This window comes from Gossypium hirsutum, chromosome A03, assembly GCF_007990345.1.
Source record: "Gossypium hirsutum isolate 1008001.06 chromosome A03, Gossypium_hirsutum_v2.1, whole genome shotgun sequence".
Classification (NCBI taxonomy): domain Eukaryota; kingdom Viridiplantae; phylum Streptophyta; class Magnoliopsida; order Malvales; family Malvaceae; genus Gossypium; species Gossypium hirsutum.
The window spans coordinates 90933680-90948453 of record NC_053426.1 but is presented as its reverse complement, the minus strand read 5'-3'; positions in this window follow the sequence as shown (position 1 = coordinate 90948453).

The following is a 14774-nucleotide window of genomic DNA, read 5'->3' as shown; positions in this document are numbered from 1 at the left end:
GCTGCGAGCCATGGTATAGGTACTTATCGATTGTGATTCTTAAGTATCCGATTTCTATTCCTAATGGTTCAACAGATAAATGAATGCCGTGGTTGAGAAAGAGGTTAGTACAAGGTGATACGGGTATGTACGAAACCTATTCAAGTACTACATTCATAAAGTTTAATGAAATGGTATTTAATCATGTTTGAGACATGAATAAGGTTTGTATTAATGTAATGTTGATTTGGTAACGTGCAAATGGTTGAATTCTATTATTTGATGAATTGAATTGCTTAACTATGAGCTTACTAAGCTATGAAGCTTACCGTGGGTTATTTGTTTATGTTTTATGGATAATCAAAACTAGCTCGGACTCGGGGATCGTCGGGAAACGTCGTCACACTATCAATTATTTGTTGGTATTTTTTAAGCTTGTATATATGGTATATGGCATGTATAAGTTAGAGTCATTTTGGTATGTTTTGAGCTATATTGTTAGCCATGTGATTTGGCTTGCTAATGATGTAAATCTTGGTATGTTTGCCATAGTTATGGATATAGTTAAATGGATGTTGGTTTGGTTAGTTATTAATGTTTGAGGAATGGTAAATTTTGATGGTTTTGGTATATTTGTATATGGAATTTAGTAGTTGAATTGATAGATGATATATATAGCATGATATGTGATTAATTTGGCATGTTTTTGGTTGCCTAAAATGTATTGAAATAGTACTATTTTGGTTGATTTGTATGCTTGTGCAAAGGGTGGAAAATTGGTTTTACAGATGGCCTATTTTTGTCCACGCGGGCAAAGACACGGGTGTGTGTCTCAGCCGTGTGTGACACACGGTCATGTTACACGATCGTGTGTCCCCTCGGGTAGCCCTACAAATTAAGTCAGTATACCCTACAGGTTTGACACGGCCAGGACATACGGGCGTGTTTAATGGCTGTGTGTGTCACACGGACTCACACACGGGCATGTGGCTAACTGGGTGACATAAGTCAGTATACCCCTAAATGGCACATGGCCTAGCACACGGGCGTTTATGGCCAATTCAAGGGGTGCACGGGCTAAACACATGGGCGTGTGGTCGGCCTTGTGACCCAAGTCAACCTTCCTAGTTTTCCCACAGCCATGGCACACGGGCGTGTCTTCGGCCGTGTGGTACAAGTCAGTATGTATACCCTGTTTTCACACGGCTTGCAAAAAGGGCGTGTCAGGTGGTCGTGTAAGGCACACGGCCTGTTCATACGGGCGTGTGATCTATGATTTCATGAAATTTTTTTCCTCTAAGTGTTTAGTAATTTTTATATGTGATCGGTTTAGTCCCGAACCACTCTTAAGTATTTTTAAGGTATCGTAGACCTATTTAAGGGACTTTGTATATGTGAATGAATGAAATGTGATATTGAATGTTTGATAAATGTTTTGTTGTCCGATAATGCCTCGTAACCCTATTCTAGCGACGAATACAGGTTCGGGATATTATAGAACAGGTACACCTTATGGTGAAATGGAGTCAGCTAGGAAAGTAAATAGGGAATCCTATCAAGGCATAAAAAGGGAAGTCACTATATGACTCGCACAGTAAGGAAACTGACACAATAGTCATGGTCCATATGAAGACACGAGCAAGTATGTTAATAAGAGGATCTTTCAAAAATACGAAGGTAAAAAGAATTGGTAGAAGCGTTTTAACCTAGAATATGCGAAAGGAAAGGGTATTTTCTTGAAATTATTTAAGTGTCCACCGTTATAAGTCCGTCAGTGTTTGGCAAGTAGAATATCATTTTGTGAGATACAGCGAAACAATTAGGCATATTTTGATATTAAGAATCTGTGGTAGAGGGGCCGCCAAAATAGGGAAAGTCCACCATGGACTATCTTAGGTAGGAAGTCCACCATGGATAATCTAAGAAAGAGGTAGTCCGTTGGGAACCATTTATTAATGAGAGTTCTTAAGAATCGGTCTAAATTAGGAAAATTCCTATGGGACTGTCTTATAAGTTCAAGTCCACAAATGAAGGGGTGCTTAATCATCAACAAAATCTCATATTTAGGACCACGAATGAGGGTATCATTAAATGGATTTCCTTAAAAGGAGAGTTCTACGCAACAAGCTAAGTCCTAAGAAGGTAATTGCCGGGGTAATGCAATAAGTCCACATTAAGTCTGTATGGAATGAAGTGGTTAAGGTGTAACACCCCTAACTCGTATGCGTCGCTGGAATAGGGTTATGGAGTATTAACGGACTTATTTCTTAAACAACCATACATTTCACATTCATTTCACAATTCTAAGTAAAAGTTATTCAAATACAGTTATATAGTCCCTTACACGAGCCCTCGGGGCATAAAACAAGCATTAGAAGTGGTTTGGAACTTAAACGAATACTTAATAAATTTTTAGAAAAACATTGAAAATTTTCAAAGTACAAGGGACACATGCCTGTGTGGTCAGGCCGTGTGGACATTCGAAATGGGATCACATGGCCGTTTCCCAGCCTGTGTCCTACCCCGTGTAACTCTTTAACATGGGTCAGACGGCCAACCACACGCCCGTGTAACTAGCCTGTGTACCCTTCGAAATGGCCTCACACGCCCGTGTGCCATGCCATGTGCTAAGCTGTGTGAAAACTGGAGGGTATAATGACTTGTGCCACATGGCCAAGCCACATGCTCGTGTGCTAGGCTGTATGAAGCTACTGACTTGGTTTTTAAATAAACATCAGGGGACACACGACCGTGTCACCTGGCCATGTATCACACACAGCTGAGACACATGCCCGTGTCTATACCCATATGGACAAAAATAGGCTATTTTTCAAGCCATATTTCTCACCTAAATTTGCATCAACCTACACATAACAAATATCATATGACCATATCATTAATAGGCATTCAAACCAATCTCAACCATTTCCAAATCATGTTATACCAATACCAACAACCATAATGTTCAAAAACATCACAATTTGCCACTTCAAAACATACCAATACCATCTTAAAAAATTCACCTAAATGGTCACTTTTATATATGCATTATCTTGCCTAATACTTATGTAACACACCTCACCATTATTCAATGCCAGAATAGGATTACGGAGTATTACCAGACTTATAAAATAATTAAATATTCACTTTGCATACATTTCCACATTTCATGCAATTATCATTCAATCTCAATCAAAATGTCCCTAATACGAGCATACGAGGCCCTAAACATGCTTTAGTAAAGGTTCGGGACTAAACCAATAACTTTGTAAACTTATAGAACATTTAGGAAATTTTTTTCAAAACAGGGGACACCCACCTGTGTGGCCCAGCCGTGTGTCTCACACGGCCAACAGACATGCCCGTGTCACAGGCCGTGTGGACATTCAAAATGGGAGCACATGACCATGTCCCAGCCTGTGTCCAACCCCATGTAACTCTCTGACTTAGGTTAAACGGCCAACATACATGCCCGTGTGGCTAGCCTGTTTGCCCTAAAAATGGCCATACATGCTCGTGTGCCAGGCCATGCCAAGCTTGTAGGGTATGCTGACTTATGCCACATGGCCAAGTCACACGCCCGTGTGGAGCATACTAACTTGATTTTAATTTCAACACCAAGGGACACACAGCCGTGTAACATAATCGTGTGTTACACACAGCTGAGACACACGCCCGTGTCTCTGTCGTGTGGACAGAAATAGGCTATCTACCAAGCCATTTTTCCACCCAAACTTATGCACACCTACATTAACCCAATTGGCACCAAAACATAGCATAATATGACATTTTAAACAACCAATTCAAGCTTAATTCATGCACAATATCTACCACCTTTCTCAATACACACTCTACTCAAAATATACCATACCATTTAGACCAAAATCACATAGTCAATTTAATTAAATATAAACTTCCAAATATGCATCATTTAGCCTAATCTCACAAGCAAATCAATATCCACAAATCAACCATTTGATACTGATAATGCCTATTATCATTAAGCATCACACAACCATCATTCAACACATTTTACAAGACAAAGACACATATATATAAACATGATTCAAACATACCAAATTAACCCAAAATGAGCCATCACTCATGGCTATACATACAAACCAAAACATATACATTTACAAGCCAATTCAAATGGCTAAAATCATTACCAACAGATAACCAAAATGTCCAAAGTCCCTATACATGCCATAGGACCAAAACACAAGCTCAAAAGTACCAATTTGATAGTCGGATAGTGTGATGATTTCTCCGACGATCCCCGAGTCTGGGCTAGCTTTAGAGCCACTATAAAACATGGAAAAATAAACAAAGTAAGTTTTATAGCTTAGTAAGCTCGTATGAAATAAACTCAATCTAAACATGAATATTCAAATCATCAATTTGAACATATCAACATGTAATTCATGTAACTAACAAACCTTTCAAATTTTCAATCATAATCTTATATATAATTTCACAACTTCTTCGATTTAAGCTTATATGGTTCATGTACATACTTGTACCATCTTGTATCATTATTATACACAATCACGTCTTTCATTTACCCATTGAACCATTTGGAATACTATCAGATACATGGAAAACTCACACCCGAAGTGTCAGATACATATATAGCCGAACCTATCTTAATCTCATATCACATATACTACTCACACTAGAGCTATCAACAGGCCTGCTCACACAAGCTTTGGGTCAAGACATAGCTACACGGTGCTGCTCAAACAAGGTGTAAAGTATCCACAACACATTCTGGTATTCTCAGCCACCGGCAGGACGTACAGGACCAGCACCTGGATCACATAATCACAATAATCCCCTAATGACATGTCACTAGTATCCAAATCTATTTCTAAGGTTCAACCAAGATTTTAAATTCCTTATCATTGTCGAATCATTGTCGAACATATCCGTAGTCTCGTAATCATAGTTTATGCAATATCAAAACATTTAAAATACATTTATAATGAAATTTATCACATACGAACTTACCTCGATGTAAAAACTGCTAAATTGGTCGATTAGTCGAGAACTTCATTTTTCCCTCGATTTAGATCTGAGTTTTGCTTTTCTTGATCTAAATATAATGAAAATTAACTTATTTAATCATCTCTCTATTCAATTTAATCCAAAATTTCACTTTAAGGCAATTTTTACATAATTGCCCCTAGTATTTCACATCTTTTACAATTTATTCCCTATTTCATAAAAACAGAAATTAATGCACTTCAACCATAACCCATGCTAGTCGAATTTTAATTAAGTCCCTAGCAGCCCATATTTTCTGTTTTAACCACAAACTTTTCATATTTTTTAATTAAATTCCTAACTGGCATTTCCATTAAAAATCACTTAACAAAACTTGTTTATCTATCAACAACCATTCATAATCTATCATTAAACATCAAAACACTCATGTATTCATCAATGACAACATTAAAAATCTTTAATAGTTTTGCAAAATATGTAACACCCCAAACCCGGCCTAAACATTATGGTCGAATCTGCGATGTCACATTGAAGTGTGTTTTGAAAAGCATCGTTTTCTTTGAAAAGTCCATACAATATCAAAACCCTTGTAGAGATCTTTTACAAACTTTTAGGTATCTTGATCGCCGTTAAAAACTCAAGTAGGTTTAGTAAAAGTTAATCATTTCAGGTTGTGATTACACTTTAAAAATAATGTTTGTTGTGGAAGCTTTTTGAAATAGGTTGTAATAGCGTAGTGGTTTGGAAAATATTTATCTTTTTGAAAATTCGCGACCTACTACTAGCAGATACAAATCAAATAAGTAAATTCCAAATTAAAGTAAAAATTTAAAGAGGCCTTATTACATAGAAAATACCCGAATTAAATAGCTTAAAGAATAAAAGTTTAAAACAGTAGCAAAAGCAGTTGTCTGGCCTCCATCGAGTCCCTCGCAGCATCGACCCGCCTAAGGGTTTCCTACACAGGAAAGCAGAAGGGTGAGTTTATGAAAAACTCAGTGTGTAATCCCTTTACATTAATTAGCCAGACCGTAGGCAAAAACAGTTTGGGCCTAAGCCCGTTTCAGTGACAGTCTAGTATCAATTAGGGCCATAGCCCATTGCAGTATAAGTATCAGTGTGGGCCTTAGCCTAATACAGTAATAGTAACAGTTATGCAATCAAAAATCCTACCCATCCATCCTCTACACTCCACTCCGTCCAGCCCTACACTCATGTGGGGGTAAAATCAACCCACCCATCCCTACAGTCTAAAATATAGCACCGGTTACGACACTAAACAGTTATTGCAGTAGAGCTGCCAGTACAGTACACTTCCTCCAAACATATCAAACCCACCCCCATGCAACATGTCATGTCATAATATCATGCGTGTATGCAAGAATGTCATGCTCGAATATAGTCATACATATCATAGGGGTATATAAGTCATTTTACCTCGTAGGGGTATAATAGTCATTCATCAGTATGGGGTCTAAGTGTATTTATCGACCCAACAGTAGGTCCACAGCCGTCTCGAGCGACCCGTGCAACCTTAATAGTCAAACAGTGATAATGGCCCTAAAGCCCATAATGCAGCCCATGTGGGCCCACATGTTCGTGTGGCCTACACAGCCTATCCCAATAATCTCCACACATCTGTGTCATTTACCCGTGTAGGGCACACGAGCTCGTGGGGCCCACATGGCCTATTTCGGCTAAACTTGGCCCAAAATAGCCCAAACCCATGAAATCACTCATGGTGGCATCTATGATCAAATGCCCATGTTTTACGATTTCGGACTACCACACGAGCAAGCGTGCGCTCGTGTAGCATCAAAGGTCATACCTTCCTTGCTTTTACCGGTCTACGTTTAAAGCAGTGTGATTACACACCTAATTGCGAAACGTGCGTCTAGCTCAAGAGTTCCCCAAACCTACATTTAATCAAGATATTTCATTAGTCGCTTGACACTAGGATTAATCACCCTTTTCTATCCCCAATTCAAAATAACATCCAATACTTGCCTTGATTTCAAGAGTGTGGTTATTCCTGTTTGAATCGATGATGAAGGCTAATTTACCCTCCTAATCGAAAAGTTGTATTGACAATGAAACCCATTAACGAAGATCACATAAACATATGACTTGAAACCATATAATGGCTTATTAAAAACAAAAAACCAAGGATAGGGGAAAAATAGGGAAATCATCCAACACCCTCCTATACAAGTCATGCACCAGTCGAACACAAGAATCGCAAACAGAGTTACCTTGATCGAGTGATGAGGGAAAGGTTACGACTGCTTTAGTATTTACTAGCAACTCCCTCACTCCCCTAGAAGTTCCAGAAACTGAAAGAAACACCACACCTAAGAGAAAGAAGATAAGAATTGGTAAGAAGGTAAAGGAGTATTTGGTTTTAAATAATGCGAGAGTACTTATCGATTTGTCTGAGAACAAAAACCAAACCGCAACGAAAGGGATGGAGTAATCGACCTGGTTACTAAAATAAGAAGAGACAGTAAGAAAAGCGGTTTGGAGGGAGAAAAGAGAGGAGAAGCAAGGGGTATTCGGTCACAATAGCAAGGTGGATCGAAATGAACTCAGATAACCATGAGAGTTGAAAGAGGGGAGATGATAGATTCGGCCAAAAGAGAAATGGTTGGGGAAAAAAAGAGACAAGAAAGAGTCAAAGAGCACTTGCCCGAAACCGAGACAAAGGCAATAAGGTAATCGGCCTATGCAACAAAGTGGAAAGAGGAGAAGGGAGAATTGAAACACACTAGAATCAAAAGATGCAATAAAAGAACAACAACAATGTTCGGCTTCAGAAACAAAAGTGAGAAGAATCACAATTTGGCAAAAACCCGAAATGAAGTAACCAATTACCAACTCATAGCCGAATTCCTAAGTGGTCAAAGCCACATTCAACCACAATTCCCCACTTTCAAATTCCACAAAATCCTCCTAATATCACTCCACCATTATCTCCTCAACCACCGAATTCAAACTCTACTCAACTAGTAGAGTTTCGGTCAACCTCAACTTCCCACACGGCAGAGCAACAAAATAAACACCCCTTGTGTGCAACAGAGCTCAAAGCCAAGACCTACTAGAAGCAATAACACGCCACTACCCTTGGACCAATAGCCTTTTTATGTCATGCTTTAACCATAATTATTTAAGAAGCCTACTGACTAGAGACAGGGTTTATTTAAGTAAAAATAAAATTTTTGTACAAGTCAAAGCTTGAACTCAGGATTTCTCCAACACTCCTCAAGACACTTAACCACTGAAGAAAGCATGCATTTATGCAACTTAACATACAAAAAATAAACACTTAAGATTTAGGGAGTTACAAAATAGCCCCTGGGCTAGCTATACCTAGTTGCAACGACCTCAAAAACATAGAAATCATTAAAAACTGAACAAAAATGAACTTACATGCTCAAGAAGACAAGGCTGAATACTTAAGCTCTTTCAATGGAGTATCCTAGCTCACAATTTAGTTGAAGATGATAGAAATTAAAGATGATTTTATGTTTCTTTTATTTTTATTAAGTTATTTCTTAATTTACTATTTTACCCTTAATTAATAACCATCAAAACACCTAATAAAATTTCCATATATGTCCACTCATGTTTCAAATGGTCTAATTACAACAAAATGACCTATAAATTAAGATCCATAGCTATTAGATACCTTTAGCTATTGGAACTCCACTTTTACACTTTACGCAATTTAGTCCTTTTTATCAAATTAACTAATCAAACGATAAAATTTCTAACCGAAACTTTCACACAATCATTCAACCATGCTGTAAATAATAAAATAATAATTATTTTGATTTCAAATTTGTGGTCCCGAAACCACTATTCTAATTTGACTAAAAACGGGTTGTTACAACTTAGCATGCTAATACATTCTCAATTTCAACCATTTTCTACCTAATTACCAATTCACAACAAGGCATTCACATAGCAATTATAAACCACATATAAAAGGGCCATTTATACATATTTACATATAAAAACATATGACTACTTACAAGCCAATTCAAATGGCCAAAATTCATCAAGACATAAAGGCTACATTAGCCAAAAGACCTATACATGCTATATAACCACATTACTCAAAGTTCAAAAGTACCAAAACAATGGCTGGATAGTGTGATGAGATCTCCGACAACTTCCAATCTGAGCAAGCTTCGAAATCACTATAAAACACGGAAAAGTAAACAAAGTAAGCTATTAAGCTTAGTAAGCTCATATGGCTAATAAGTACAACTTATCAATTAATCAATATTTAAGTAATTAAACATGGCATAATGCAACTCAATTTAATCCACTAACCTAACACATATTCATCCATAAGGTTAGACATAAAATTCACAAATTTCATAGATTCAATGCTTATATGATTTACATACATACCTGTAATGATACGTATCAATCTCCTATTCTTTCATACCATTAATGTACCCATTGAACCATTTAGAATACTACGGATACTCAGCAATCTCGCACACTAAGTGCCAATACATGGTCAAAACCATCTCTATCTCATATCTCATATAAATGCTCACTCTCGAGCTATCACTAGGTCTGCTCACACAAGTTGACGGTCAAGACGTAGCTACACGGTGCTACGCACAGAAGCTAACGAGTAACCACAACACATGCCAGAAAACTCAACCACTGGTAGGACGTACGGACCAACACCCAAAACACAGTAACCCCTATGACATGTCATTTGTATCCTATCTATTCCTAGGGTTCAACTGGGATTTATACATTGTCAATAACTCGTCGAGAATTTCTACGGTGCTGTATCATCTTAATTATAACAAATAAGCATTCAAACACATATAATTTAATGTTTATTAAACATACAAACTTACCTTGATCACCAAAAATGACGAAATAGGATCGACTAGTCCACAACTTTATCTTTCCCTCGTTCTTGATCCGTACGAGGCTTAACTTGATCTAAATAATCAAATTCAATCGATTTAGTATACATTCTATTGAATTCAGCCCAAAATACATATTTTTGCAAATTTACACTTTTACCCCTAATATTTTAACTTCTTTACAATTTAGTCTCTATCTAAAAAAAATGCAAATTCATGCAATTTAACTTATACCAATGCTAGCTGAAATTCACTTAAGCCCATAGCATCTCATATTTTTCATTATTTCACATATTAACCACATAATTTTCATTTTAATCAATTTAACCCCTAATTTGCAATTTCATTCAAAATCACTTAACAAATGTTGTTTATCAAATAACAACCATTTATTTTCTACCATCAAACATCAAAACTCATACACATTCATCAATGGTAAACCCTAATACTTTAACAGTTTCACAAATTAGTCCTTGGACTAGCTAGATTAAGCTACAACGACTCTAAAGACATAGAAACCATTAAAAACGAGCAAAATTACACTTACATGTACAAGGAATTTTGGACGAACCTTCAAGCTTCATTCATGGAGTTTTCTTAGTCTAAATTTCAGTGGTAGATAGGAAGAAACAAGATGATGGCTTTGTTTTAATCATTTTACTATTATGTAATTATTAAATTACTAAATTAACCTTATTAATTAACCTTTAAAAACATCCATTTAGTGTCCATAAATGTCCACTCACTATAAAAATGGTATAATTACCACATAAACCCTCTAATCATTTAATTTCATAACTATTAAATCCCTTTAGCTTATAAAACTCCAGTTTTGTACTTTACGTGATTTAGTCCTTTTATCAAATTGAGTATGCAAACAATTAAATTTCTTAGCGAAACTTTCACATAACTCTATTAACATGTTGTAGACACTAAAATAATAAAATAAATATTTTCACATCAGATTTGTGGTCCCAAAACCACTTGTCTAATTTCACTGAAAACGGGCTGTTACATAAGGTAAGAATTTGTAGTTGTGGAAAGGTATCTACTAATCTGCCAATAGTAGTCACCGATCTGTATAATCGTGTAAATGGTCATCTTCAATGACTTAAATTAGGAAAGGTAAATTGGGAATTTGAGATGAACTTGGATAGGGTCAAGTCCTAGAAGAATTATTATTGGAAGAGCACGCCTATGTTTAAATCAGGGGATATGTCCCTCTTCAGTTGGCTTAGAGAATTCAGTATATCGACTACGCCAAAAAATCAGAAAAACTTGCTAAGATACTCAGGAAGTTTAAAATTTTATGCTTTTAATTTTATTCCTAGAAATATATAAGGCCTTTTACGAGTACTGCCGTACAGAATCCCACTAAGTTCACCCGAACTTATATGAGTTTTGAACTTGAATACAGGGTCAAGGATTGACTAAAGGATCGTGTGGAGGGGCCAAGCCAGACACTGCCAAGCTCGTACGAATGGTGCCATAACTGTATCATGCATATAGAGGGGCACATTTAGAGGCCATGCCTCGGGGATTAATTTCGTGTATCTATATTAAAGTCTCAAGTTATAATTTGTAAATAATTATTATGCTTAATAAGGTAGAATGTCTGTAAGAACTTAGTGCTTGTATGATAAGGAATATAATAGAATTTTAAATTTTGGAATATAATATTAATCTTGTAATTGAATAATACAGATTAGTAGCAATGTATGCATAAGTTGGTAATGTTTAAGTCTGTAACTAAATCTGGTTAGAAATTTTGTTAAGTCATTCAGGGGTTATTTATGATGCATGGTACCTGGTGATCAAGTCAAGTATAGGGTGTTAAAAATTAGTGGTATCAGAGTTTCGGTTTAGCCAATCCTCTAGATGTAGGAAAATAAAAAGTAACCCCTATATCAATGTTATATTAGGTCTGGCTTAATCCATTATACTTAAAATAGGGATACAATGCTGTGTTATATGTATAAGTACAGGGTTGGTAGACCATTACTAGGTGGTAGTAAACATGCTAGGAATAGCAGAAAGAAAGGTGCAACAAAAATAAAAGATAAAAGATGAAGAGTAAAAAATTTCATTAAATAGGATGATTGGTACAAATACAAGAGAAAGTTAAACATTGTCCTTAATTGGTTGATTAGCGGTCTCCTCTACATCTTCCTCCTCCTCAATACTAGCTTTCTTTATGGGGGCAAGAATGTTGGCTAAGGTTCTAAGAAGAAGAAGAGATTTTCAAATTCTTTCCACTTCTTTTGAAACTCTTCCTACTCAGCTCTAAAGGGGTTCAACACATTGCAGCTCAGATTAACATTAGTGAGCTTGTGCATGCAGCTAAAGTTGATTTGGTTCACATCAAAAGGCCCCACGGTGACTTGTGCGTGAAGAATGTGGTTAGATCATAATTTGGGAATGTGGTTTTGTATCTTCGCTGTGGTTTTAGCCTTGTAACACTCTAACGCTTCGTTGTTTTCCTTTTGCACCTTCTCAAGGTTTTCCAAACATTATTCCTCTAAGAAAGTGATCTGGCTTTCTAGCTGGCGTATCCTTTCTTTAAAATTTTCCTTCAGGGAATTGTATTTAGTATCCCAGCTAAAGACGAATTCAGTGAGCTCTGGTCTATCATAATTTTTTGTAGCAGATTAAACTATTTTCTATACTTAATGAGCTTGTAGAAAAGCAAATTAGTTATGTTTTCATTAAGTTTTCACTTTTAGTATGTAGATAATAAAAAAAAACAATTTTAGTAAATTATATGACTTTGGGTGTAACGCCCCTAATCCGTATCCGTCATTAGAACAGGGTTACAGAATATTACTAGAGCTCACAGAACATTTACATATAAATCGAGTTAAAAATACTAATCATATACAACATTAACCATATTTTCCTTTAAATGGACTCCCGAGGCTCAACATGAACAGTATAATTGATTCGGGACCAAATTGAGATCTTATAAAGTTTTTCAAAAAAATTTAAAATTTCTCTTGTGAACAGTACCCACATGCCCGTGTGGTCTAGTGACACGCCCTTGTGGTTAGGCTGTGTAGCTCACACAGCCATAAGGCATGCCCATGTTCTAGACTATGTAGCTACACACGGCCGTGTCCCTAGCCCATGTAACTCTCTGTTTTGCAAGCATGAAGAGATTGAAGTCACACGGCCAAGTCATGCGCCCATGTGCTAGGCCATGTGGTAAATTTAATTTTTGAAATTTAGGTGCAGTTTTCACACGGCCATGTCACACGCCCGTGCTCAAGGCCGTGTCCCTCACATGGTTGAGACACACGCCCGTGTCTCTACTCATGTGCTCAATTTTGAGCATTCTGTTTCTTGATTTTTAGGTGCAGGGGACACACGGCCAGATCACACACCCATGGGGGCAAGCCATGTGTCATACACGGCCTAGACACACGCTCGCGAATCTACCCATATGGACAAAATGGAGCCATTTCCTAGCTTCACTTTCTCACCCAATTATGCTAATAACCTACACCAACACTTACATGTTTATACCAGCCAATTCAAGCATTAAGACCAAGCCAACTCCAATGATTATCATAGATAACTCACATGCATATCAAGTTCATAATCATACTTTTAATGCACATTCAAAGTAAACATAATCCCATCAACCCCAATTAACAGATTGGCAATGAACATAAAGAAACTTTGTAAACACATTAAGTAAAACATTACTAGCCATTCCAATGGCTAGATTACAAATTATCACTTACAAGCCATCATTTGGCCAAATAAGTTATTACATGCCATTATACCAAAAGAGATATCTATTTATACCAAAAAAGAGATAGTGGATAGTGTGATTGATGCTCCGACCGGATCCTCCGACCTTCACGAGCTTACTAACACTATAAAACAAGGGAAAATAAAATGGGTAAGCATTTTCATTCTTAGTAAGTTCGTATAACAGAAAAATAAACTTACCGGTCATATTTAATAACACAAGCATTTATAGTCTTACAATCCATCAATTATGATAAGTTACCTATAAATATCAATACAATTTAGTCACATAATCTTTTACAAATATCAATTAAATTAGGATGAGCTCATCATATACAAAATTCCAATTAATTTCACCTTTACACAATTCAAAAGTCTCTTCCATTGAGCTATTGAAATTTCGGTGGACACTCGGGTGATGTACATGAAGAATACATATCATTTATCCGTTATTTCATATTCATTATTACACATTTGGCATAAGTTCAAGAGCACACCCTCGAGCCACATATTATACAATAGGATTACCAATCCAGGCTAAACCCGTTTTTCAACTGACACTCAAGAGTCATCTAGGATTGCTAGTCCAGGCTAATCCCATTAGTGACCTATACTCTAGAGTGCTTAATTAGGGTTACCTGTCCAAGCCAAACCCAATCTATAACATATGCTCGAGAGGCTAATTTCAGGATTACCCATCCAGGCTAAATCCTCTTTGTACCTTTACCATATCATACTCATTACAAGAAATCACCAAAATCCATCGAATTTCAATACTCAACTGGAACATGACATTATATTTAGCATGTCATAAATTGTAATTATTTTACTACAAACATCATCTCATGCATATCATTTCAATCATACATATTAATTCAAGTATATTTACATACATATTTAAGTTAGACGTACTTACCTTGATGATGGTTCGAGTTTGAAATTCAACTAATCCGAAACCTTTTGTTTCCCTCGATATACTTCTGTGGTTGGTCTTTTCGGGTTTCTATGAATAAATTTAATTATTAATTTATCACATTTCACATACATTTGCATTTTACTACGCCCCAGGCAAAATTACCATTTTGCCCTTACACTTTTCAAAAATTTTGATTTTGTCCCTAGGCTCAGAAAATGAAATTC